Below are 26783 nucleotides of genomic sequence, written 5' to 3' on the forward strand. Positions count from 1 at the left end.
AATTGCAATTTGAAAGGAGAACATTATCACCAGACATATGTAAGAGTCAATATATACCTTGATATTGCAGAAAAAAGCCCATATGTTTTTTTAACGGATTTCCGAACTCTAAAAGGGTGAATTTGGCGATTTAAACGCCTTTCAATTGTTCGCTGTCGGAGCAATGACCTTTCACCTGTGACGTTACAACGGGAAGCAATCCACTATTTTCTCAAACACATTACACACACAAGTCAAATCAGCTCTGTTATTTTTTTTTTTTTTACTACTGTTTTCCGTCCCTTGGAGACATCATGCCTCGTCGGTGTGTTGTCGGAGGTGTAACAACACGATCAGGGACGGATTCAAGTTGACTTACGTGGCGTGTGCATCGATTAGCATGGCATGCTAATCGATGCTACCATGCTATTTAGGCTAGCTGTATGGACATATTGCATCGTTATGCCTCATTTGTAGCTATATTTGCATCCAGCCTTTCCCTCCACCCACATTTAATGCCAAACAAACACATACCAATTGACGGATTCAAGTACACCAAAGGTCAAAAGATGCGAAAGTCCCTTGTTTGTTCTGCACATTTTACCGACGACAGCTATGCTACGACAGATGGCACAGAGATGTGTGGATATCCTGCGACACTCAAAGCAGATGCATTTCCAACGATAAAGACAACGAAATCACAAAGGTGAGTTTTGTTGATGTTATTGACTTATGTGCTAATCAGACATATTTGGTCACGGCATGACTGCCAGCTAATCCATGTTAACATGCTATTTAGGCTAGCTGTATGTACATTTGTAGCTATATTTGCCTCCAGCCTTTCCCTCCACCCACATGTTATGCTAAACAAACTTTTACCAATCGATGGATTTAAGTTGCTCCAGTGGTCAAAAGATGCAATCGTTGGTTAGAAGGCGATCGCCGAATAGCTTCAAAAGCTATTCGCTCAATAGCTTCAGTTTCTTCTTCAATTTCGCTTTCGCTATCTGCCTCCACACTCCAACCATCCGTTTCAATACATGCGTAATCTGTTAAATCACCTAAATCGCTGAAATCCACGTCTGAATCCGAGCTAATGTTGCTATATCTTGCTGTTCTATCCACCATGTTTGGTTGTATTGGCATCACTATGTGACGTCACAGGAAAATGGACGGCTGGATTTACAGATAGCGAAAATCAGGCTTTTTAAACCCTTTTTTGGGATATTCCATGATTGGTAAAATTTTGAAAAAAACTTCGAAAAATAAAATAAGCCACTGCGAACTGATTTTTATTGGTTTCAACCCTTCTGAAATTGTGATAATGTTACCCTTTAAATTTCCCTTGAGTTTCTTGTTAAAGGGGAACATTATCACCATTTCAAAAGGGTTAAAAACAATAAAAATTAGTTCCCAGTGGCATGTTGTATTTTTTGAAGTTTTTTTCAAAATTTTGCCGGTCTCCGAATATCCCTAAAAAAAGCTTCAAAGTGCTTGATTTTTGCTATTTGCGATGCCACTGTCCATTTCCCTGTGACGTCATACAGTGCTGCCAATATAAACAAACAATGGCGAATAGCACAGCAAGATATAGCGACATTAGCTCGGATTTTGACTCGGATTTCAGCGGCTCAAGCGATTCAACAGATTACGCATGTATTGAAACGGATGGTTGGAGTATGAAAGTATTGAAGAAGAAACTGAAGCTATTGAGTGAATAGCTATTGACGCTATTCATAGCCATGGCATGGCCGAATAGCTGCGTCACATTCTGACGTCATCCCCTCCAGAGCGATAAACAGAAAGGCGTTTAATTCGCCAAAATTCACCCATTTAGAGTTCGGAAATCGGTTAAAAAAATATATGGTCTTTTTTCTGCACCATCAAGGTATATATTGACGCTTACATAGGTCTGCTGATAATGTTCTCCTTTAAAAACGTTGCGGAATGATGACTCATACGCGTGACATCACCTGTTGGAGGGGACATGTTAGCGTAGCACCAAACACGGCTAAAAGTCGTCTCTTTTCATCGCGCAATTACAAAGTATTTTGGACACCTGTGTTGCTGAATCTTTTGCAATTTGTTCATTTAATAATGGAGATTATAAAGAAGAATGCTGTTGGTGGAAAGCGGTGGATTGCAGCTGTCTTTAGCACCGAGACACAGCCGGTGTTTCTTTGTTTGTTTTTAACAAAGAGCGGTCAAGCGAACATGTTTTCTCTACGTCAACCAGCATGTTTTTGGATGGGAAAATTGTGATATATATCTTACCGGAGAAATCATTGGATTATTCGTCGTTCTGCAGCAGCTGTGAGCTTGGCTCCTCGGCTTCTCTCTTAGACACAGTGTGTTCACCGCAGCCATCCGACCTCGAGGTATGCCTTTACAATCTTTAAAACCTCACTAAAACACTATTAAAACAATAAGCAGATAAGGGATTTTCCAGAATTATCCTACTAAATGTGTCTAATTACATCTGAAACGCTCACACTGCCGTCGCCCGGAGCCGTCACATTTTTTTTTTTTTTTTGCCATTTTTTCTTCTAGTCCTTTACTTTCAATATCCTAATTCACAAATCTTTCATCCTTGCTCAAATTAATGGGGAAATTGTCGCTTTCTCGGTCCAAATTGCTCTTACTGCTGGTGGCTCCCATTAAAAACAATGTGAATATGTGTGGAGTCCTACAACTCGTGACGTCACGCGCACATACTTCCGGTACAGGCAAGGCTTTTTTATTAGCGACCAAAAGTTGTGAACTTTATGGTGGATGTTCTCTACTAAATCCTTTCAGCAAAAATATGGCAAGATCGCGAAATGATGAAGTATGACACATAGAATGGACCTGCTATCCCCGTTTAAATAAGAAAATCTCATTGAAAATCTCTACTGAAATGAGATGTTCTTATTTAAACGGGGATAGCAGGTCCATTCTATGTGTCATACTTCATCATTTAATTTTGCGATATTGCCATATTTTTGCTGAAAGGATTTAGTAGAGAACATCGACGATAAAGTTCGCAACTTTTGGTCGCTAATAGAAAAGCCTTGCCTTTACCGGAAGTATGTGCGCGTGATGTCACGAGTTGCAGGGTTCCACACATATTCCCATTGTTTGTAATGGGAGCCACCAGCAGTAAGAGCAATTCGGACCGAGAAAGCAACAATTTCCCCATTAATTTGAGTGAGGATGAAAGATTCTTGAATTAGGATATTGAAAGTGAAGGAATAGAAAGGAAAAAAAAAAAGTGACAGCTCCGGGCGACGGCAGTGTGAGCGTTTCAGATGCAATTAGACACATTTACTAGGATAATTCTGAAAGATCCCTTATCTGCTTATTGTTTTAATAGTGTTTTAGTGAGGTTTTAAAGATTGTAAAGGCATACCTCGAGTCTAAGAGAGAAGCCGAGGAGCCAAACTCACAGCTGCTGCAGAACGACAAATAATCCACTGATGTCTTCGGTAAGATATATATCACCATTTTCCCATCCAAAAACTTGCTGGTTGACGTAGAGAAAACATGTTCGCTTGACCGCTCTGCTTTCACAACAAACAAAGAAACACCGGCTGTGTCTCGGTGCTAAAGACAGCTGCAATCCACCGCTTTCCACCAACAGCATTCTTCTTTATAGTCTCCATTATTAATTGAACAAATTGCAAAAGATTCAGCAACACAGATGTCCAAAATTCTCAGTAATTATGCGATTAAAGCAGACAACTTTTAGCTGTGTGTGTGTGCAGCGCTAATATTTCCTGACAGTCCTCAACGTAACGCGTATACGTCATCATTCCGCAACATTTTCAACAAGAAACTCCCGGGAAATGTAAAATTGCAATTTAGTAAACTAAAGCGGCCGTATTGGCATGTGTTGCAATGTTAATATTTCATCATTGATATATAAACTATCAGACTGCGTGGTGGCTAGTAGTGGCTTTCAGTAGGTCTTTAGGTCGGGGTCTGATCATGACTAGTCATAAATATCGACACCAACATCGCCCCCTTGTGGTGGAAAATGATAACAGTCATAACTTCCTTCCACATGCTCCAATCTTCCTGATTTGTTTTAAGGTGGGTGAAGATCATCGTCATTCTACATCCTGTGCGCAAATTCAAAATGACATTTTTCATACTCGGCACATTTTCTAACATAATCTTGTTAATATGCTCAATAAGGTTCTATTCAAATGTAATACAAGTAATACGTAAGACTTTATTTGCACACTTAAGGAGATAAGTTTCCAGGTAAAAAATATGCTACCTCGCTAAAAAGATTAATTGTTAATCAATTTATTTTCCATGAATTAATTTACATCCAGAACACACATTGTTAAATTTCTTATTATATTATAATCATTATTATAATTGAATGTAAGTTTGTGTAAAATATTTTCACACAACAAAGTGTGAATACATGTTATAAAGTGTGGGGTTGAGTTATAATTGATATAATACAATTAGGTATGGCAAATGCATTTTGTTTACTTGCCAACTATTCAAATTATATTTAATATACATATTTATATAATGTCATGTAATATGACTTCAACATTATTTATGTTAATATAAGACTTTATTTGCTAGCCAGTTTTGGTTCTGAGTATTTATTTTATTTTGTTATTGAACAATTAAACACACATAAACAATGTTTAGACACATTAAGGTACTTTCAATACAATATGAGTCAATGTTTTTTCAATATTTTACTCAGCAATATAAAAAAAACATCACATTAAATCCAATCCTCTTACAAACAAAACCCGTTAAAGAAAGTAAAAGTAAATATGAGAGACCCTTCGAATAAGATTAAAATAAAATATATATAAATAAATGATACACTTAAATTATTTCAGTAAATATAATAAGGGCTTTTTCTATTTTGTACAATCTTCCAAGATTAAAATAATAAATTCAAATCATTAACACAATGTTAGAATTTGGATTTCACTTTAAGAAAGACACTTTTGTGTATGAGAGCAAATGTTTCACACTTTTTAAAAATTGATATAAATTCACGACACGATCGATCCACGCATGCGCGAAGAGTACGTCACTTCCTGGACTTACAATTTGTTTTATGTCAGAGTTCATGCCAGAGGTGGGACCAAGTCATTGTTTTGCAAGTCACAAGTAAGTCTCAAGTCTTTGCCCTCAACTCTCGAGTCAAGACAGGCAAGTCCCGAGTCAAGTCCAAAGTCAAGACTGGAAAGTCTCAAGTCAAGTCCCAAGTCCTGCATTTTGAGTTTCGAGTCCTTTCAGGTCATTTTAATCACAGACTAATACATTTACACAGATTATGTATGTTTTTAAAATGCTGTATTTATTTATTAAAACCAAGTGCATTTGAAATTGCAGGAAAAAAAATAGTGCTGACCTTGCAATTCATAATAACACTATTAACCAGTCATTTTAAACATTTAACTCATTGCTTTACAGAATAAACACATTTGGAAAAACAAGTTGAACTGTACTTATTTGTAAACAAAGTGTTAACATTGTATTTCCATGTCATATTGCATTGTAGCTAGTTAGTTCCACAGCAGTTTCTATCCTGTTCTTACCTTATGTCATTGATCTCATCTCATTCTGTTTGTGTGTTTATGTCTGCGTACACATGAAAAACATAACAAATACATGAAAATAACAATGAACAATGTACTGTTTAGATTTCAGGGCCCTATGCAAAAGCAATCTGTACACATATTCTTAATATAGGGTACATTTTAACTGACCTTTATTTGACTATGTTTGTCTTTTTGTAGGTGGCTAAAATATGCGGTGCTGCTGACCACCGTATAACGTTACGTTACCGTTTGTGATACACTGACAAACGTAACACTATGTGTAGGTACCTCATGCAACCCTGCTTGAAAAAAATCACTTTACAAAAAGTATGAATATGGTAGCAAACTGCAGTGGATGCAACAGATTGTCGTGTTTGCAATGACGTTATAACCAGAGACATCTTATAAGTAGACGCCGCATTGGCTGCTGTGACGCGAGCAATTTGGCCGCCATCTTGAAGTGGTGATGAGGAGCTGGCGAGCAGCTTAAACTGACAGTTGACAGGTAGAAAACAAAGATGCCGGGCGGTGTTCAGCGTTTTCCTGTTAATATTAGCGGACTGTTGAAAATAGGAATTGGGGGATTACTTTTCACAAGTAAGATTTAACATTAACGTACTATTGCCTTCTGCCTGATTGTAGCTGAGATAGGCACCAGTGCCCCCCGCAACCCAAAGGGAATAAGGAGTAGAAAATGGATGGATGGTTGTATTTTGTGAAAAGAATATTACAACAGAGTTGTGAAGGAGCAAAGATCTTCAATATTTGTATGTGAAAATCACAAAGAAATCTTCTGGGGGAGGATGACGCCCCTACAGGTATTTGCTTTACAAACTTTCAGCCCCACCTAAAACAAAATTCACCAGTTGCCAATGATTATGATGCATTCTCATTTTAGGCAAAATATAAGACAATACTTTCTTAACAGTATGTATGTAACCAGGAATAAGTTTTCAAGTAACAATATTCAAATACTAACATTGTTGGGTACAACAGAATTTAGTTTTATTCTGAATCCAGTCAAACAGATTGGTGGTTTTAGCTGATCTAAAAACTTACAGGTTAAAGTTAAAGTAGCAATGATTGTCACACACACACTAGGTATGGTGAAATCTGTCTTCCGCATTTGACCCATCCCCTTGTTCACCCCCTGGGAGGTGAGGGGTGCAGTGGGCGCCCGGGAAACATTTTGGGCGATTTAACCCCCAATTCCAACCCTTGATGCTGAGTGCCAAGCAGGGAGGTAATGAGTCCCATTTTTATAGTCTTTGGTATGACTCGGCGTGTTAATATATGTTTATGTTGAAGTATTTGGCAGACGCATTTATCCAAAGTGACATACATAAAAAATACATATAAAACAATCACTGAAAACATGATCATTTAAGGGAAGAATATAATAGAATATCAATACAAAATGCCAAGACAGAATAAACTCCCTGCTGCTGCAGCAACAGAGATAGTCTATAGGTCCGTAAGATACATAGATATCTAATGTATTCATACATTTTTTTATGTAGAACATATGCATGTATATACATATATACATGCATATGTTTTTTTCCCCTTCTCTGGGATTATATTCCCAGTATTGATCTTGGACGTCTGGTCACTTATAGCATATACAAATATTCTGTTACTGTTAAGCAAACAATGAATAATAAAACACACCAAAACATGTGTCCTTTTATCATAGTTACACGTATGACGAAAATCAGTGTTTTTTAGTGAGGTAAGATTAATTAAATGCGCCGACTGTTCATTGCTCCTGCCAAATTAATTGCACTGAGTGGAGCGGATCACCACTCCAAGATGGAGGCCGACTGTTCATTGCTCCTGACAAATTAATTGCACTGAGTGAAGCGGATCACCACTCCAAGATGGCGACCGCGCGTCTCGTCTCCTCAGCGCCAGTAGCAGAAGTGCTCTATACCGCGTCTACTTATAAGATGACTATGGTTATAACGTTAGCAGTGAGTTTACAGCCTCACACATTTAACTACACAGCAAATAAAAGTCACATTACTCAGCCAATAAACTTTAGCTTACAATCAAAACTTACCCTTCTTTGTGCATCTTCAAATGTCGAACGAAATTGGAAGTTGTTGCGTCTACATATTCGAACTGCATGTTTTGCATACGGCAATTCGTTTTTTGTTGACCAAGTCGTAGTTTTTTATACCCGGACGAAACCAACGTTGGCATATTTTTTTTCTCAATGGCGCGTTGTTTAAGAATTATTCTTCCTTGGTTTTCCTGCAATGTGATTGGATGAGTGCTGTGGGAGCAAAACAACAGTACTAATGTGATTGGCTGTTGTACTGAGAGCATACAAGCTGACCTGCAATGTGATTGGATGAGTGCTGTGGGAGCAAAACAACAGTACTAATGTGATTGGCTGTTGTACTGAGAGCATACAAGCTGACTTGCAATGTGATTGGCTGTTGTACTGAGAGCATACAAGCTGACCTGCAATGTGATTGGCTGTTGTACTGAGAGCATACAAGCTGACCTGCAATGTGATTGGCTGTTGTACTGAGCGCATACAAGCTGACCTGCAATGTGATTGGCTGTTGTACTGAGGGCATGCAAGCTGACCTGCAATGTGATTGGCTGTTGTACTGAGAGCATACAAGCTGACCTGCAATGTGATTGGCTGTTGTACTGAGCGCATACAAGCTGACCTGCAATGTGATTGGCTGTTGTACTGAGAGCATACAAGCTGGCCGGCAATGTGATTGGCTGTTGTACTGAGAGCATACAAGCTGACCTGCAATGTGATTGGCTGTTGTACTGAGAGCATACAAGCTGACCTGCAATGTGATTGGCTGTTGTACTGAGCGCATACAAGCTGACCTGCAATGTGATTGGCTGTTGTACTGAGAGCATACAAGCTGGCCGGCAATGTGATTGGCTGTTGTACTGAGAGCATACAAGCTGACCTGCAATGTGATTGGCTGTTGTACTGAGAGCATACAAGCTGACGGGAACAACACGCAGACACACACAAATACTAAATGAAAGATACGGAGCGCTCCTGAATAATTTTTTAATCTTTGGGTTTCGGGGAAAGTAGCAAGTCATGTCAAGTCAAAAGGCTCAAGTCCAAGTCAAGTCACAAGTCATTGATGTTAAAGTCTAAGTCGAGTTGCAAGTCTTTTTAAATGTGGTCAAGTCGAGTCTAAAGTCATCAATTGTATGACTCGAGACTGACTCGAGTCCAAGTCATGTGACTCGAGTCCACACCTCTGGTTCGTGCGACATCATGTTCTGTGATATTTGAATGTTTTATCAATGTTTTGTATGAAAATAGATTATCTAGGAGTAAAAGGGAACCACAATAAAAACACGTGGAATCAGGCAGTAATATCGCTACAATTTCTAGCACTTTCACTCTTGTCATTGCAATGAATGTCGCAGGGGGGCGCCACTGAACCCCAACATTAAAGCTTTGTTTGATATACTTTGAATTTATTTTTGAAAAACAAGACACTCGTTTATATCACATTGCTGTTCAAATAAATATTACAGGTTATAAAAGCATGGTAACAGTGACAGCAGGCAATATCTTATATAGAGCTACCTCTTCGTCCACTCGGCTGTGACGTCATTCCCAGCTTCCGGTGTAAACGGAAAGCAGCAGAACAGAGCAGTACTGCCTTGTAACGTCAAGTGTGCAGCACATGGACGGAGAAAGACAGTCTTATTATTTGTTATCCAGTTTGAAATATTTACGTCGTATAAAATACATATTTGATTCTTTCTTTAAGGATAAAGTGGTCTCGATGCGCTAGAAGCACTGTGCCGCTTCTCGTGCTATCTTTGCTTGTTAGTTAGCTTAGCTTGTTAGCTGCTAACAAAGAGACGCGGACGTTATCAACACATCGCTAAGTAGAGATCAAATGTGTGAGTAAAGTGTTGTGATTGTGTGAAAATGTGCGAAAGAACGATAGCAAAGTATGAGGAGGAACTTTTTCGTACAAAAGAGGAGAAGGAGCGACAACATCAACTATTGGACGCTGTTTTCAAGAAACATCAAGTTGTGTTACACAGAACAGGTTTGTTTACTTCTTACTCTCACATCTTTACTAACTTTACATTTCATTATTAACACTTCTTCAATAGGAAGATGCTTTGTCTTGTGGGGATGATGCAATGCTTTGATTTAGATCAGGGATCTCAAACACGCGAGACGTTATTTTGCGGCCCGCACCTTAACATGGAAAATTAATGTTGGTGCGGCCCGCGTGTTTTGTATGAACGGCGCCCAACAGCGGTGTACTTGCATACTCTTGATTCTTCCGGGAGACTCCCAATTTTTCAGTGCCCCTCCTGGGGTAATCATTCTCCCGAATTTCATCCAAAATAACAATATTAAGGGGGCACCGTGGAGGAACTGCTTTTAGCATCCTCTACAACCTGTACAAACAGCGTGCCAGCCCAGCCACATGCCGTATTTGGCTTCTGTAGATGCAGTAAACAACTGCAAGACATAGTTGATCAACAGCCATACAGGTCACACTGAGGGTGGCCGTATAAACAACTTTAACACTGTTACTAATGTGCGCCATGGTGGAAAAGCGGACGAGACGGCAGGTTGTAGAGGACGCTAAAGACTGTGACATCGCGACACCCCCTTAATATTGTTGTCCGGGTTAAAACCGGGAGAATGCTTGCCCCAGGGGATTGTCGGGAGGGGCACTGATATTCGGGTGTTTCCCGGAGAGATCGCCACAGTTGGCAAGTATGTTACGAGGGCGGGAAAGCCATTCAAAGAAGGTGAATTCATTAAAAAGTGCATGTTGGATTTTTTAAGAAATGTTTTCTTGCAGCCCAGCCTCACCCGGTTTCTGCATCCAGTGGCCCCCAGGTAAATTGAGTTTGAGACCCCTGACTTAGATTCTTCACGAAAAGGGGACAGTTTGAGGTTGATGTTCCTCTCAGTTTGTAACAATGTGTGATTGATTGATTGAAGGAGTTATGAGAAGTTTGCATAGGAAAGGGTACACTTTCATCACGGTACACATTCACTGCTGCAAGAAAGCCTGAGATGCTTTCAGTTGAAATATATATTTGAACTCACACAGTACTATGTAGAAAGTAGCATTTAAAATACAAATATACTGCAAGAAAATACATGCAAATATAATTTCAAATAGATAAAAGGCTTTGTTTATTCCCAGTTACGAGTAGCCGCAAGCAGTAATATGTTTCTTTTTGATAGGGACTTCCACATGTTGGTGGTATGGCAGGCAAACAAATTAGAACATTTTTGGAGTGAGATCTAGGTTGAATGTGATTTGTACAACTACCTTTGGTGTTATAATGGTGAATATATTTTGAAGTATCTAGACAGGTACATGGGTATTTTAGTGGTATGGTGTATCTTGTACACCAGACCAACTGCAAGAAGATGTACTCTGTCAGATACCAAGAGCCTCCCCACGTTAAGGAAATGGTTGGCTGAAAGGTGAGCCCGAGATGGACGGTTAAGCAGAAGCACAATCATTTTGTTTTGGGCTGTCTGGAGTTTGTTTTTCAGGGCTTTTAAGGCATCACGGTACCAAACATGAACTCTGTAGTCAAAGTGGGGTTAAAGGCCTACTGAAATGAGATTTTCTTATTCAAACGGGGATAGCAGGTCCATTCTGTGTCATTAATATGAGCGAGGATGAAAGATTCATGTTCGAGGATTCGAGGATATTGATAGCGACGGACTAGAAAAAAAAATAAAAAATCAAGTTAAAAAAAAAGGTTATTGCATTGGGACTGATTCAGATGTTTTTAGACACATTTACTAGGATAATTCTGGGAAATCCCTTATCTTTCTATTGTGTTGCTTGTGTTTTAGTGAGTTGAGTTTGAGTTTATTTGGAACATGCAAGCATACAACATGATACATCACACATACAACATGATACATCACACATGCATGTATACAACATGATACATCACACATGCATGTATACAACATGATACATCACACATACAACATGATACATCACAATTTCCGGTTTCTCTTTTCAACATGTTGGAAAAGGAGTAGGAAGAAGCAGAGCTTATTTATTCCTACCCCTTTTCTTTACATAACAGTTGCTAAAACTTTTGTTCACTTCCTGTTCTCAATGTATTCACAATGTATACTCCATAAGTAATAAGTAATCACAATAAAAATAAATAAATAAATAATTGGTGAAGTAAGTTTTATTCCATACGATGAGATAAGTACGATTATTTTGAGAATGAATGGGTGAATAAAATCAGAATGTTTATTATCATGGTTCTTTTTCTTTCTACTTTGTAAACACTTTAGGTTTGAAGAGTTTCTTGAAGTGGATGATATTAGTACATTGTTTGATTGCTTTGTTTAATCCATTCCATCATTTAATTCCACATACTGATATACTGAAGGTCTTAAGTGTTGTACGTGCATACAAATGTTTTAAATTACATTTTGCTCTAAGATTATATTTCTCTTTTGTTGAGAAGAATCGTTGTATATTCTTGGGAAGCAGGTTATAGTTTGCTTTGTGTATAATTTTAGCTGTTTGCAATTTCACTATGTGGTGGAATTTCAGTATCTTTGATTCAATAAATAAAGGGTTTGTATGTTCTCTATATCCAACATGATGTATTATTCTAACTGATCTTTTTTGTAACACTGTTAATGAATGAAGTGTACTTTTGTAATTATGTCCCCATATTTCTACACAGTAACTCAGATATGGTAACACTAGTGAGCAGTAGAGAATATAAACTGATTTTCGGTCCAGAACATATTTTGGCTTTATACATTATTGACGTATTTCTTGTTACTTTTATGTTGTATATTTTTTACATGAGATTTCCAGTTCAATTTATCATCAATCATTATACCTAGAAATTTGGTTTCATTTACTCTTTCAATTTCTGTTCCGTCTATTTGTATTTGTGTTTGACACTTCTTTTCTACTGTTACCAAATAGCATTATTTTAGTCTTACTGAGATTCAATGATAGTCTGTTTTTGTCAAACCATTTTTTTAATTTGTTCATTTCTTCTGTTATTATTTGTATTATCCTCTGTGTGTTCTCTCCTCAACAAAACGCTGTTGTTTCATCCGCAAATAATACTAACTTTAAATCTCTTGTAACTTTACAAACGTCATTTATATAGAGATTGAATAATTTAGGTCCCAGTATTGATCCCTGAGGTACACCACAGGATATATTTAGTGTTGTAGAAGTGTGTTCGCCTAGTTTCACGTATTGTTTCCTGTTCGTTAGATAACTTCTTATCCAATTTAAGACTAACCCTCTGATGCCATATCGTTCCAGTTTTTTGATTAAAATATTGTGATTAATTGTGTCAAATGCTTTAGTCAGATCCATAAACACTGCTGCTGCACATTTTTTACTATCTATTGCATTGGTCATTTTTTCTGTGATTTCAATTAAAGCCATTGAAGTTGAAACATTTGCTCTGTATCCATATTGGTTCTCTTCGAGTATTCTATTTTTATTTATGAAACTCTCTAATCTTTTATTGAACAGTTTTTCAATGATTTTAGAAATTTGTGGAAGTAAAGAAACAGGTCTATAATTTGTAAATAGATGTTTATCTCCAGTCTTATAAATTGGGTGCAACTTTAGCTATTTTCATTTTGTTTGGAGATGTACCTGTTTGAAATGATAGGTTACTAATATACATTAATGGTCCTGAGATCTCATCAATAACCTTTTTTATCGTATCCATATCAATTCCGTTACAATCAGTTGAAGACTTTGATTTACATTTTTTCACGATTTTAACTATTTCCTCCTGTGTCACATTTCTGAGGAACATGGAGTTGGGATTTTGCTCTATGGTATCATTATAGTCCTCAATTGAAACTGGGTCTGGAATCCTTTCTTCCAATTTTGGTCCAATATTTACAAAGTAGTTATTAAAGCTTTCGACTACTTCCTTTATGTTGTCATTATGTTTATTTCCATCTAAGACATGGGTGTGAAACTCTGGCCCGCGGGCCAAACATTGGCCCACCGTTTAATTTCATTTGGCCCTTGAGGCAATATCAAATTAACATTAGAGCTGGCCCGCTGGTAACACCACATTCACCGCTAATACTCATACTTGCCAACCCTCCCGATTTTCCCGGGAGACTCCCGAAGTTTAGTGCCCTTCTCGAAAATCTCTCTGGGCAACCATTTTCCTGATTTGCACCCGTACAACAATATTGGTAGCGTGCTTTAAAGGCGATGCCTTTAGCGTCCTCTACAACATGCCGTCATGTCCTCTTTTCCTCCATATAAACAGCGTGCTGGCCAAGTCACATAATATATGTGGCTTTCACACACACATACTTGGCCAACAGCCATACAGGTCACACTGAGGGTGGCCGTATAAACAACTTTAACACTGTTACAAATATGTGCCACACTGTGAACCCACACCAAACAAGAATGACAAAACATATTTCGGGAAAACATCCGCACCGTAACACAACATAAACACAACAGAACAAATACCAAGAACCCTTTGCAGCACCAACTCTACAATATACCACCAAATCCCCGCCCACCTCATTTTAATTTTATTTTCAAATTTATTAGCCTGTGGAAAAAGTTAATGTTGGTATTTACCTCAGAAGGCTGCAAATAGAAAAGAGGCATTAATTTTTTAAGTTAAATTCTATTTAATATACCACTGAAGTTTTTTCCTTTGTTTTTTAAAAGTTGATTTTGCACAATTACGTTATATAAGCTCTGCCTGTTCCATGGGAGGAAGCCTGAGTACCCGGAGGGAACCCACGCAGTCACAGGGAGAACATGCAAACTCCACACAGAAAGAACCCAGGATTACTCAGGACCTTCGTATTGTGAGGCAGATGCACTAACCCCTGTGCCACCATGCTGCCATATTTAAGCCTTGCTTGTTTAATATTCATTGCAAAACGTGTTTGGGTCCCTACTAAAAGGCAATGTGTTCAACCTTGGCCCGCGGATTTGTTCAGTTTTAAATTTTGGCCCACTCAGTATTTGAGTTTGACACTCCTGATCTAAGAAGTATTGGGGGTAATCCCTCTTAGTGCCATTTTTAATAATGCTATTGAGAATGCCCCATGTTGCTCTCATATTATTTTTGTTCCTGTCCAATAATTCACTGTAATATTCTTTTCTACATGATCGTAGTATGTTTGTTAACTTGTTTTTATACTTTTTGTACTTAACTTCTGCCTCTGTAGTTCTTTGTACTATAAATTTTCTATATAGCGTATTCTTCTTCTTACAAGCATTGTTTAATCCTTTTGTCATCCATGGTTGATTATTCTTTCTATGTTTACTACTGAGTTGTCTCCATGGACAATGTTTGTCATAAAGTATTATGAACTTGTTTAAGAAATGTTCATATGCTTCATCAACCTCTTCTTCATTGTACACATTGTCCCAATCTTGCTTTTGTTGCTCCATTTTGAAAGCAATCATCCTCTTCTCTGTGCACAGTCTTTGAAATGTCCTTCTGTCTTCCATGTTCTTTTTGCAGTTTCCATCATATATTGTAAAAACTGGCAGATGATCCCTAAAGTCGGTTATAAGTAGACCACTTGTAGTGTTATTATCAAAATCATTGGTAAAAATATGATCAATAAGTGTGGCACAGTGTCCTGTGATGCTGCTTGGCTTTGTGATTTTAGGATATAAACTGATGCTGTACATTGTATCAATGAAGTCATCAATAGACCTTTGCTTGTTAGGGTTCAATAAGTCAATATTAAAGTCACCGCATAAGAAAATTATTTTTTGACCATTGTCCATGTAAGTTGCCTTGATCCATTCTTCAAATGTTTCTATACTTGACTTAGGTGATCTATATATACAACTGATTACTATGTTTTTGCTATTTTCCTGACATATTTCAATGGTAATACATTCTAAGATATTATCTATAGCTAATGACATGTTTTTTACCACTTTGTAGTTCGGGTTCTTCATCACATACACAACTACTCCTCCTCCATTTTTGTTGGCTCTGTTGATGTAGTTTAGTTCATATCCTTCCAGATCAAAATATATTCCTTTTTTTATCATCAATCCATGTTTCTGTGACGGCGATCACTTTGAAGGGTTTTTTGATGTATTTCAAAAAGTTCTTAATGTTGTTGTAGTTTGCATACAAGCTTCTGCTATTAAAATGAACAATTGACAATTTGTTATCACTTTTAAGGATGCTATTGTATTGCTCATCTTTGTAATAAAAACAATTATTACTAATGTGGGGGAAAAAAATTGTATCTGGATCTATATCGTTTTCCAAATCCTGGTTTTTGTGCTCTTTGTTGCAGAAGTTTTGTAGTTCCATATTTCCTTGCTCAACAATCTTTAATGTCGTTTCAATAATGTCTATAAGTGTAGATGGATGCAGTCCTGAATCTAAGTCTTCTTTTTTAGTCGTCCCTTGCAGTGTAGTAGTGTTGATGTTGAATTTAGGTGCTTGTTTTATGTCAGAGTCCATTATCATCGTTGCTGTGGAAGCTGTGTAAACTTCAAATTTGTCCAGGTCTTTGATGTCATTGACAACAATTACTCTTGCCTCTGGACCTCCATTCAGCTTGATGTAGATTTTACAGTTGGTGCTCCAAGTTCCCTGGATTTTTCCCTGCTTTCTCAAGTTGCGTGCTTTCTTGGCGATTCCAGCATTATGTTTAGTGAGATGCTCATTCATGTACACATTTGTTCCCTTCAGCTTCTTTCCCTGTCTCAGCAATGCCATTTTAGATGTTCTGTTTACGAGTTTCACGAGCACGACTGGAGTGGCGTTGTTGTCTCTTCTGTTCAGTGGGATGCATGTTTCGATGGTATTAATGTCGATTTCAATTTCCTTTGATTGCAGAAAGTTGACCACTTGCTGTTCTGCCGAGACAAGGTCCATTTCATCTGGTTCACCTTCATTATTCACAGCCTTCGCATAGGATCTTGGTTTAATTCGGTGCCCTGTCACCATGATATCATTCATTCGTTTATCCTGCTCCATTTCATCTATGATATTCCACAGCATGGAGTTTTGGCATCGTGGCAGATCGATGACATCAGTGACTCTTGTGTCTTAAACGGCAGTTACTTTAGCAACTTGCAGCACGTTTAACTTGTTTGTTCCAACAATGCGTGCATTGCGTTGTTCACAGATCGATTTCAGGTGTTAGTCTGTCAACTTATAACACTGCGCCGTTGGAAGCACTTTAAAACAGCTGTAAACTCGCCGTAGCTTTTGGTTGCTCGGCAACCGCTTTGAGCTGCGGTAAGGCGCCGATGGCTTGAGGCAAACGTCTCATCCAACTTGCCTTATTTCAGCGTATCAGTGCCTCACAACTGACCAAAATGAGGTCAAGGATGCCAGGTGACTCTCCTGTGGCTGTGATCGCAAATCAGTTGTCAAAATCTTCAGAATAAATAAAAAGTCCGGTAGCAAAGGCGGAGCCTTTTTCTTTTGTGTCCTTTCTCGTGAACAGGAAGTGACGTATTAGTGAGTTTAATATTACCTGATAGTTGGAGGGGTGTGTCCACGGGTGTCTTGAGGCCAGTCTCTGAGGGAAGTCGACGGCAGCTGTATGGATGGCGCAAGTTCAGCTGATCTCCGGTAAGAGGTGACTTTTTAACCACAATTTTCTAACCGAAACCTGCAGGTTGACATTTGGTCGGGATCCATGTTTGCTTGACCGCTCTGATCCATAGTAAAGTTTCACCTCCGGGAATTTTAAACAAGGAATCACCGTGTGTTTGTGTGGCTAAAGGTTAAAGCTTCCCAACTCCATCTTTCTACTTTGACTTCTCCATTATTAATTGAACAAATTGCAAAAGATTCAGCAACACAGATGTCCAAAATACTGTGTAATTATGCCGTTAAAGCAGACAACTTTTAGCTGTGTGTGGTGCACCGCTAATATTTCCTTGACGTTTTCACCAATAAACTCCGCAGGAAATTTAAAATTGCAATTTAGTAAACTAAAAAGGCCGTATTGGCATGTGTTGCAATGTTAATATTTCATCATTGATATATAAACTATCAGACTGTGTGGTCGCTAGTAGTGGCTTTCAGTAGGCCTTTAAATGAGTGCTTGTGTCAGAGTCTTAAGTGTATTTCTACCCACCAGCGGGGTGATCCTACTATATAAGAAGTAAGGGTGTACGGAATGCCGGTATTGGTAAAGTACCGTGATACTATCCATCCATCCATTTTCTACTGCTTGTCACGTTTGGGGTCGCGGGGGGTGTTGGACCCCATCTCAACTGCATTAATCATATTCGGTACTAAACCGCCTCTAAAAAGTACTACTTCTATGTTTACATCAAAATGTTTTGCCATCACATCTTCTTCCGTTTTTTTATTTGTATTTATTTATATTATGTTTATAAACTCAGGAAATATGTCACTGGACCCGTGAGGACTTTGAATATGACCAATATATGATCCTGTAACTACTTGGTATCAGATTGATACCCACATTTATGGTATCATCCAAAACTAATGTAAAGTATCCAAACAACAGAAACATAAGTGATTATTACATTTTAACAGAAGTGTAGGTAGAACATGTTAAAACAGAAAATAAGCAGATATTTACAGTTAATGAACAAGTAAATTAATAATCCATATTTTACCACATGTCCTTAATAATTTTGACCTAATAATAATAGAATATAAATGACACAATATGTTACTGCATATGTCAACAGACTAAATTAGGAGCTTTTCTTTATATACTTACTACTAAAAGACAAGTTGTCCAGTATGTTCACAAACTTGCAATAGGAAACATGTTTAATGTACCCCAAAAAAAATGTTATTTTAAGAAAGCCAATAAAGCACTTTTCTGTGATCCCTTTTTTTTTAGAAAAGTATCAAAATACATTTTTGTACAGGTCTCGGTACCAAAATATTGGTATCGGGACAACATTAGTAAGATTATAATTTGTCGGTTGATTCTTTCACTACCTGAGTAGTCATTTTTTCACTGGAGAGATTAGTCTCTACGATGCAGCCAAGAAAGTTAATCTAATTTTTGTTTGTTATAATATTGTCACCCACTTTGACTGTGAAGTTATTTACTTTTCTGAGGTTAGGAATTGACCCAAAGACCTGTGTACTTGCAAGTACCGAGGCAAGTCTTATTTCGGCAGTTTGTCATTGAAAGCCTTGCTAGTCTAGGTCTTGAGGATTGTAGCGTCTCTTGTTTTGTGGCTGTCAGCCTCGGTTCTATGTTCTTTATAAGTACAGAACATGATGGAATGATCACTTAAGCCTCATACAGTAGTTCCACTTGTGGTGATCTGAGACTGGTCAGAAGTAACAAGGAGGTCTATGAAGGTTTAAAAGGACTCACTCACCCTGGTAATTTGCTAAATGAGCCAAGTGAGACAATGTTGGTGGCACAGTTTAGTGAAGGTTTTAAAAATGGGTGCATCCTTTCAGGACATATCAGTGTTCCAGTCCCCAAGAAGATGTAAACCTGTGTCAACATTTTTACACTAAACTCATACACTCACCAAATATATTTTATACTGTAATCAAATCTAATTATTTCACGTCATGATTCTGACCTACATGCATCAATAAGTGAAAGTAAACATTTATTTTCAGTAACCAAAGTAGTCAACACTTGTTTTATTAAAAGAACATAAAGGTGACTGACTTTCCTTCAGCGTGTCGTAGATGGTCTCCAATTCCTAAAGAGGAATTGTTGATGGAGATACTCCATAAAACAGCACATAGTAAAACATGTTTTGGTAAAAGTTCCTTTTGGCCCAGCCAACAAAATGACCTCAAGAAAGTATGTTGCATGATAACAAAAACATACCATGAATGTTTTTTTTTTTTTTTTTGTGATTTTGGAATTATATATTTTTTTATTTCCATGATATTGAAGTTATGGTAATGACAATGTCATTATAATATTATGGTTAAGTTTACAGATAAAGAGTAGGTTTAACAGACCGTGTACAGAATTAAATATTTACCCACTTTACATCAGTGAAGTTAAGAATGCTTCAATCAATGCTGCCTCACACTTATACAAACTTTTCAAATTGCCCCCCATCAAATTTCCGAGTCTGTTTGTGTACTCACTACCACTTTTGAATAATTTTTAGGAAAAAAGTAGGTATTTCCAGTGTTTTTATTGGTTGTTTTGCTACACACTTTTAACACAATACACAAAAGAACACAAATCATGTCATTGTGTTAACAGTGTCAGTTCAAAACTATTTCTATACTCTCTTTATCTTATTTACTTATTTACCCAACAGACATCCAGCAGCCCCCTCACATTAAAGAGGAAGAGGAGGATCCACAGCCCCCCCACATGAAAGAGGAAGAGGAGGAAGTGTGGATCAGTCAAGAGGGAGAGTGTCCTGTAGGGCAGGAGGAGGCTGATGTCAGCAAGTTTCCACTGACTGTTGTCTCTGTGAAGACTGAAGAGCATGAAGACAAACCACCTGAGTCCTCACAGCTTCATCACAGTCCAAGTAAGCACAACATTATACAAGATTATACAAGAATGACAAACACATTTCGGGAGGACATTCTCACAGTAACACAACATAAACAGAACAGAACAAATACCCACAATCCCATGCATCCGTGACTTTTCGTGGCTACATTATACACCCCGCTAGCACCAAACCCTGCCCCCCAACCCCACCCACCTCAAGCGACACACGTTCTGTTCTGTTCGCAGAGGATGTTAAAAGTAAAGCCATCACGGCACGCCCTCAATATTGTTGTCCGACTGAAAATCGGAGACTATTAGCCCCGGTTGATGTCCGGGAGAGGCACCAAAATAAGGAAACCTCCCGAAATAACCAGGGGGGTCGGTGATTATGCAGCTGAGCTACATCAGGGTGGCCAAAGAGCTGCATGCGGCTCCGGAGCTGCGGGTTGCCCACCCCTGTTCTAGATGTATTAAGAGTTTATTTACAACATTAATAATATATACATACTATGCCAAATTAAAAAAGGTAAGCTTTTAGTAAATTTGTTTGGGATTCTGTTTTTTGTAATTGGTTTTCAATCTTCATTATTTACTTCAAGTTATTACAATACCTATGTCTCTCTCTCTTATGTATGTATGTATATATATATATATATATATATATATGTATATATATATATATATATATATGTATAGGATTGTCTCAAAAAATTATTTTCTGTAATGAAACCAAAAACATGGAAATGTCAGACATTCTGGATGCATTACACATCAACTGAAATATTGCAATCCTTTTATTATTTTAATATTGCTGATTATGGCATACAGCTTAAGAAAACTCAAAAATCCTATCTCAAAAAATTTGAATATTTCCTCGGACCAAGTAAAAAAAAATTATAACAGCAAAACAAAATCAAATATTTGAAAATGTCAAATAATGCACTAAGTACTTGGTTGGGAATCCTTTCGCATGGATTACTGCATCAATGCGGCGTGGCATGGAGGCAATCGGCCTGTGGCATTGCTGAGGTGTTATGGATGCTCAGGATGCTTCGCTAGTGGCCTTAAACTCATTTGCATTATTGGGTCTGGTGTCTTACAGCTTCTTCTTCACAATACCCCACAAATTCTCTAAGGGGTTCAGGTCAGGGGAGTTGGCAGGCCAATCGCGGACAGTAATGCCATGGTCAGTACACCAGTTCCTGCTGGAAGATGAAGTCATCATCTCCATAGAGCTTTACAACAGATGGAAGCATGGAGTGCTCTTGGTACACAGCTGCATTGACTCTAGACTTGATTAAACACAGTGGACAAAAACCAGCAGCTGACATGGCTCCCCAAACCATTGCTGACTGTGGGAACACACTGGATTTCAAGCAACTTGGATTTTGCTCCTCTCCAGCTTTCCTCCAGACTATAGCGCCTTGACTTCCAAATGAAATACAAAATTTGCTTTCTTCTGGACTCTGGACCACTCTGCATAACAGTGTGGTACGCCAGCTGCACTGAAGCAGACAAACAGGCGAATTAGAGGGTCATAAAGTCTGCACAAAAAATCATCGGCTGCCCCCTGCCCTCCCTGAAGCATTTACATAACTCCCGTTGCCTCAAGAAAGCAAAAACCATCACCAAAGACAGCACACACCCTGGCTACCACCTGTTCCACCTGCTACCATCAGGCAGGCGCTACAGGTGCATCAGAGCCAGAACAAACAGGCTCAGAGACAGCTTCTTCTCCAGAGCTGTCACCATGTTAAAATCTAACTTATAATAATAATAATTCACCCCTGTACAATATCATGCCCTAATACCCTACTGTGCAATACTGATTGTTATTTATTACTTCCGTACTCTTGTCTTGTTCTGTATATTGTACAGTATTTTGTATTTCTACAGTGTTTTGTATATTGTACAGGATTGCTTGTTATTTTTATTGGATAGCTGTCTGTTTATTTCAATTGTTAGTTTTTCCTTGTGTTATTTATTTCACCCCATATTTGTTCCCACAACCGCCACTCAAGTTGGAGTCTTTAATCTCGTTATATGCAAATATAATGACAATAAAGTCTATTATGTTCTATTCTATTCTATTCTAATTGGGCTTGCACGCTGTCAATTCAGGATATAGGGGGCGCTAAAGGCAGTGCCTTTATGGCACTCCCTGAATATTGTTGATCTGGTAAAAATTGACAGGGGCTTCGAGAGAATTGGTGCCCTGAAATTCAGGGGTCTCCCGGGAAAATTGGGGACTTGGGCAAGCATGACCTATCAAGCGCCGTTCAGATTAAACTCATGGGCCGCACCAACATAAAATTGTCACATCAAAGTGCGCGCCGCATAATAACGTTTCGCGGAACGCAATTTTGCCCGCGGGCCGCATGTTTGAGACCCCTGCTCTAAACCAAAACCAAAATCATAATGATCAAAGACGTCCAGCACATTAAGGTGAGTTAAAGTTCATGAAAAGTTTTACTGTCAAGCTCTTACAAACTGTTCTCAAACACCACACACATCATTGTTTTTGTTTTTCAAGATATAGATAGATGCTGTCTTTTGAATGTAGGTGGAGAAAATGAATAACTTTATAGGGGTGGGCCAAAGAAAAGGTAAACTAAATAAATGCATAACGTGGAGTGCTGTCTATTTGGCCTAACTCACCTGTGAATAGTTTGAATACTGCAAATTTCAATAAGTAACACCTCATTTGTGTTCTATGTTCTGCAGACGTCCAGCAGGTGTCAGCAGAGAGTCATGAAGAGATTCCCTCCAAGCAGCAGGAGTGGAGCTCCAGTGTGGGACAGAAGAAGCTCGAGCCCACTCATATAGAGGAAGAAGAGGAACTGTGGGAGCAGCTTCCAAGGTTGGAGGAGGTTAATGACGAAGATGATATAAAGTCAGAACCAGACAGCATCTTTGCTCCACTGTCAGACATGGACCACATGATGTCAGACTCTTCTGATCACAGTGACCACATCCAAAAACCTTTAAAAAGTAAAAATGACTCTGAAGGTGATACGAGACATCAAAATAACAACAAACACTTTGACTGCTCTGAATGTGAAAAATCTTTTAGACATAAGAGTAATTTTACAGTACACATGAGAACACATACTGGAGAGAAACCTTATACTTGCCCTGTTTGTAAGAAGAGTTTCTCCAGAAAGCAATACATGACCACACACATGACAATACATACTGGAGAGAAACCTTTTACTTGCTCTGTTTGTAAGAAGAGTTTCCCCAGAAAGAATGACATGACCACACACATGAGAACACATACTGGAGAGAAACCTTTTGCTTGCTCAATTTGTGCTAAAAGATTCAACGCTAAGAGTATCATGACATTACACATGAAAATACACACAGGTGAGAAACCTTTCACTTGCTCTGTCTGTAAGAAGAGCTTCATCAGAAAGCATCACATGACCACACACATGAGAACACACACTGGAGAGAAACCTTTTACTTGCTCTGTCTGTAAGAAGAGTTTCTCCATGAAGCCTGACATGACCACACACATGAGAATACATACTGGAGAAAAACCTTTTACTTGCTCTGTAAGAAGAGTTTCTCCACAAAGCGTAACATGACCACACACATGAGAACACACACTGGAGAGAAACCTTTTATTTGCTCTGTTTGTAAGAAGAGTTTCTCCAGATGGCAACACATGACCACACACATGAGGACACACACTGGTGAGAAACCTTTTCCTTGCTCTGTTTGTAAGAAGAGTTTCTCCATGAAGCCTGACATGACCACACACATGAGAATACATACTGGAGAGAAACCTTTTACTTGCCCTGTTTGTAAGAAGAGTTTCTCCAGAAAGCAATGTGTGACCAAACACATGAGAACACACAATGGAGAGAAACCGTTTGTGTGATAAAACAATCAGGTTTAAGTATCAGGTCAGTAAACACAAGTGTGTAACAGTCATGGAAGCTGCAGGGATGTAAAAACACTCAAACGGTGATTGTGCTAAATGTACTTTAAAAACACAGGATGATTAATATGAACATATATTTTATGTTGAATGTTGTGCTTCTTATCTTCTACTCTTATATGTTGTCCTGGAATGACTTTTTAAGTTGTGTGCATTTATTGAATATTATATATGTTGCTAAATTTTTATTCTATTTTCCCATTGTTAAAGAGAGGTCATCTTATTTTTTATTTTTTTTTCCAACACATTTTCTCCATTGCACTTTATTGATGTTATTTTCTAATTAAAAGTATGAATTAATAACATTGTTAAAAAAATTTGGACCCTAAGTTCGGACACAGATTCATCGTCATCGTCATCGTCATGGTCATCATCATCATCATCATCATCATCAGAATACTGGATGAAACTTTAACATTACTTTTTTTAATATAAGTGTGACCTCAATATTCCTCGATAATAAGACTAAAAATATAGATTTAAGTACCATATTAGAGTGCCTCTTGTAGTACTCCACCTCGCCACATTGTGAGAAGTGGGGGCTAGCAGTTGCATGTTTTTATCATGTTTTAGCAGCGAGGAAGACAGCATTTGTTTTTACTTTTTTGTCAGATTCAAGTTTTAATGTTCTTTTCATTAATAAATTAATCACTATGGCTGGCAATATGAAGGATTATTTATATATATTTAAGAACAAATTCCCTCCTTGACAGGTAGCAAAATGACTCCACAAAATGTGAACTAGCAGCTGACTCAGTAAATATTTTTTTAATTTTCTAATTAGTTAACTATAAAGAGTAACATCCATCCATTTTCTACCGCTTATTCCCCTTTGGGGTCGCGGGGGCGCTGCTGCCTACCTCAGCTACAATTGGGCGGAAGGCGTTGTACACCCTGGACAAGTCGCCACCTCATCGCAGGGCCAACACAGATAGACAGACAACATTCACACACTAGGGACCATTTAGTGTTGCCAATCAACCTATCCCCAGGTGCATGTCTTTGGAGGTGGGAAGGGCCTATCCCCAGGTGCATGTCTTTGGAGGTGGGAGGGGCCTATCCCCAGGTACATGTCTTTGGAGGTGGGAGGGGCCTATCCCCAGGTGCATGTCTTTGGAGGTGGGAGGGGCCTATCCCCAGGTGCATGTCTTTGGAGGTGGGAGGAAACCGGAGTACCTGGAGGGAACCCACGCATTCACGGGGAGAACATGCAAACTCCCCACAGAAAGATCCTGAGCCCGGGATTGAACCCTGACTACTCAGGACCTTCGTATTGTGAGGCAGACACACTAACTCCTCTTCCACCGTGAAGCCTTAAAGAGTAACATGACAGTGGAAATTTCACAATAATTCACCAAAAATCGGAAATTGGGAATGATTTCTTAAGATGCAGATGAACCAGGTGGCACCATGCAGTAAAAAAAATGGATGTTTTTGATAAACGAACAAAAACCGAGAGCAACAGGGAACTGTGAAGACAACAAAACAAACCGCTGAAACCCAGCAAAACTCTCACAGGAAATGTGGAGCAGACGGCGTCCACAAAATATGTGCGTACTCGAGCTTGACATCTAAAAGGATAGTCACCCGTGAACAAAGAATAATGTCCGGACAACAAAGGTAGCAAGAGGATCAATTGAAATAGTCTTGATTGCAAACAGAAAAAAGGTGAGGGGAAATGCTCGGGGACAGAAGTGAAGCTGCCACGGGAAAACACCAACAAAACTGGGAGAGCCACCAAAATAAAAGCACAGGACAGGAATTCAAACATTAAACAGCGGAAAACACAAACAAAATGTGAACAAAATTTGCCAGATGTGACAAATGGAGTGTCAGAAATGAGCTGAGCCAAGATTGACAGGCTGGATAATGAGGGAGAAGCAATCTAGTGTCATGTCAGCACACTGGGACTGGAAGGCAGGATTCACACAATCTTCTTCTCACTTCTCTCTCATGTGGAGGCTACAGTCCACATGACAGAAGTCACTACTACAACTACTCTTATTTCATTTAAATGTATTTTTTACTTACAAATTATTATTATTATTGTTTTTTTCATGGACATCCATCATCTGACATTGTTATCCATTACATCATATGTGCATACATCATACATCTATTGTCTGCCTGAAAGATCAAAATATTATTTTTTGTTTATTTCCCAACGATGACACCTGCACCCCTCCGCCACAAAAAAAGAAAGACAGCAAAAAAACGAAAACAAAAAACAAAGTAATAATAATATTAATAACAAATAATATAAACAGATAAAACTATATACATATAGGGAGTAATCTTTTTTTTTTTAAAACAGTTTAATCACTAATTAGAAAAAAAAATAGTCTTATGTGGCGTGACATAATGGAGCCAGTATTCCCAGTATGAAGTAAATATCTCTAGTTTATAAATAATAAAAGCTGTTATCTCCTGTGTTTTATAAATGTCCATTGTGATTTCCATCCATTTCTTCAAAGTTGGGCTCTCCTGTAATATCCATTTCCTGGTAATGCTCTTTTTACAAACCACTAGTAGGATATTCATGAAGTATTTCTCTTTTTTCAGCCAATCCTGAGGTGCGATGTGTGAAAAACAGAATGTTACTTTCAAGGGGTGATTTGAAAATATCCTGTAGAGCTTGGTGTATCTCTTTCCAATAGTCCTTTATGGCAGAGCAGTCCCAGAAAACATGCTAGTGGTTTGCCTTTAGATTCCCACAATTTGTCCAACAGGCAGGGGAGTTGTTATCATACTGAGACTTCTGAGAAGGTGGAATAAAACTTTCCCAGCCAAACTCTCCACTTGGGTGAGCTGCTACAAGTCCATTGATATC

General features: G+C 38.4%; 1 pseudogene; it reads left to right on the forward strand.

Moving 5' to 3' along the window:
- The window catches only part of LOC133546665 (zinc finger protein 568-like), a 43508-nt pseudogene extending 16981 nt beyond the window's left edge, over nt 1–26527 (forward strand).
- The last annotated feature ends 256 nt before the right edge of the window (nt 26528–26783 follow it).

This window comes from Nerophis ophidion, unplaced genomic scaffold, assembly GCF_033978795.1.
Source record: "Nerophis ophidion isolate RoL-2023_Sa unplaced genomic scaffold, RoL_Noph_v1.0 HiC_scaffold_36, whole genome shotgun sequence".
Lineage (NCBI taxonomy): Eukaryota > Metazoa > Chordata > Actinopteri > Syngnathiformes > Syngnathidae > Nerophis > Nerophis ophidion.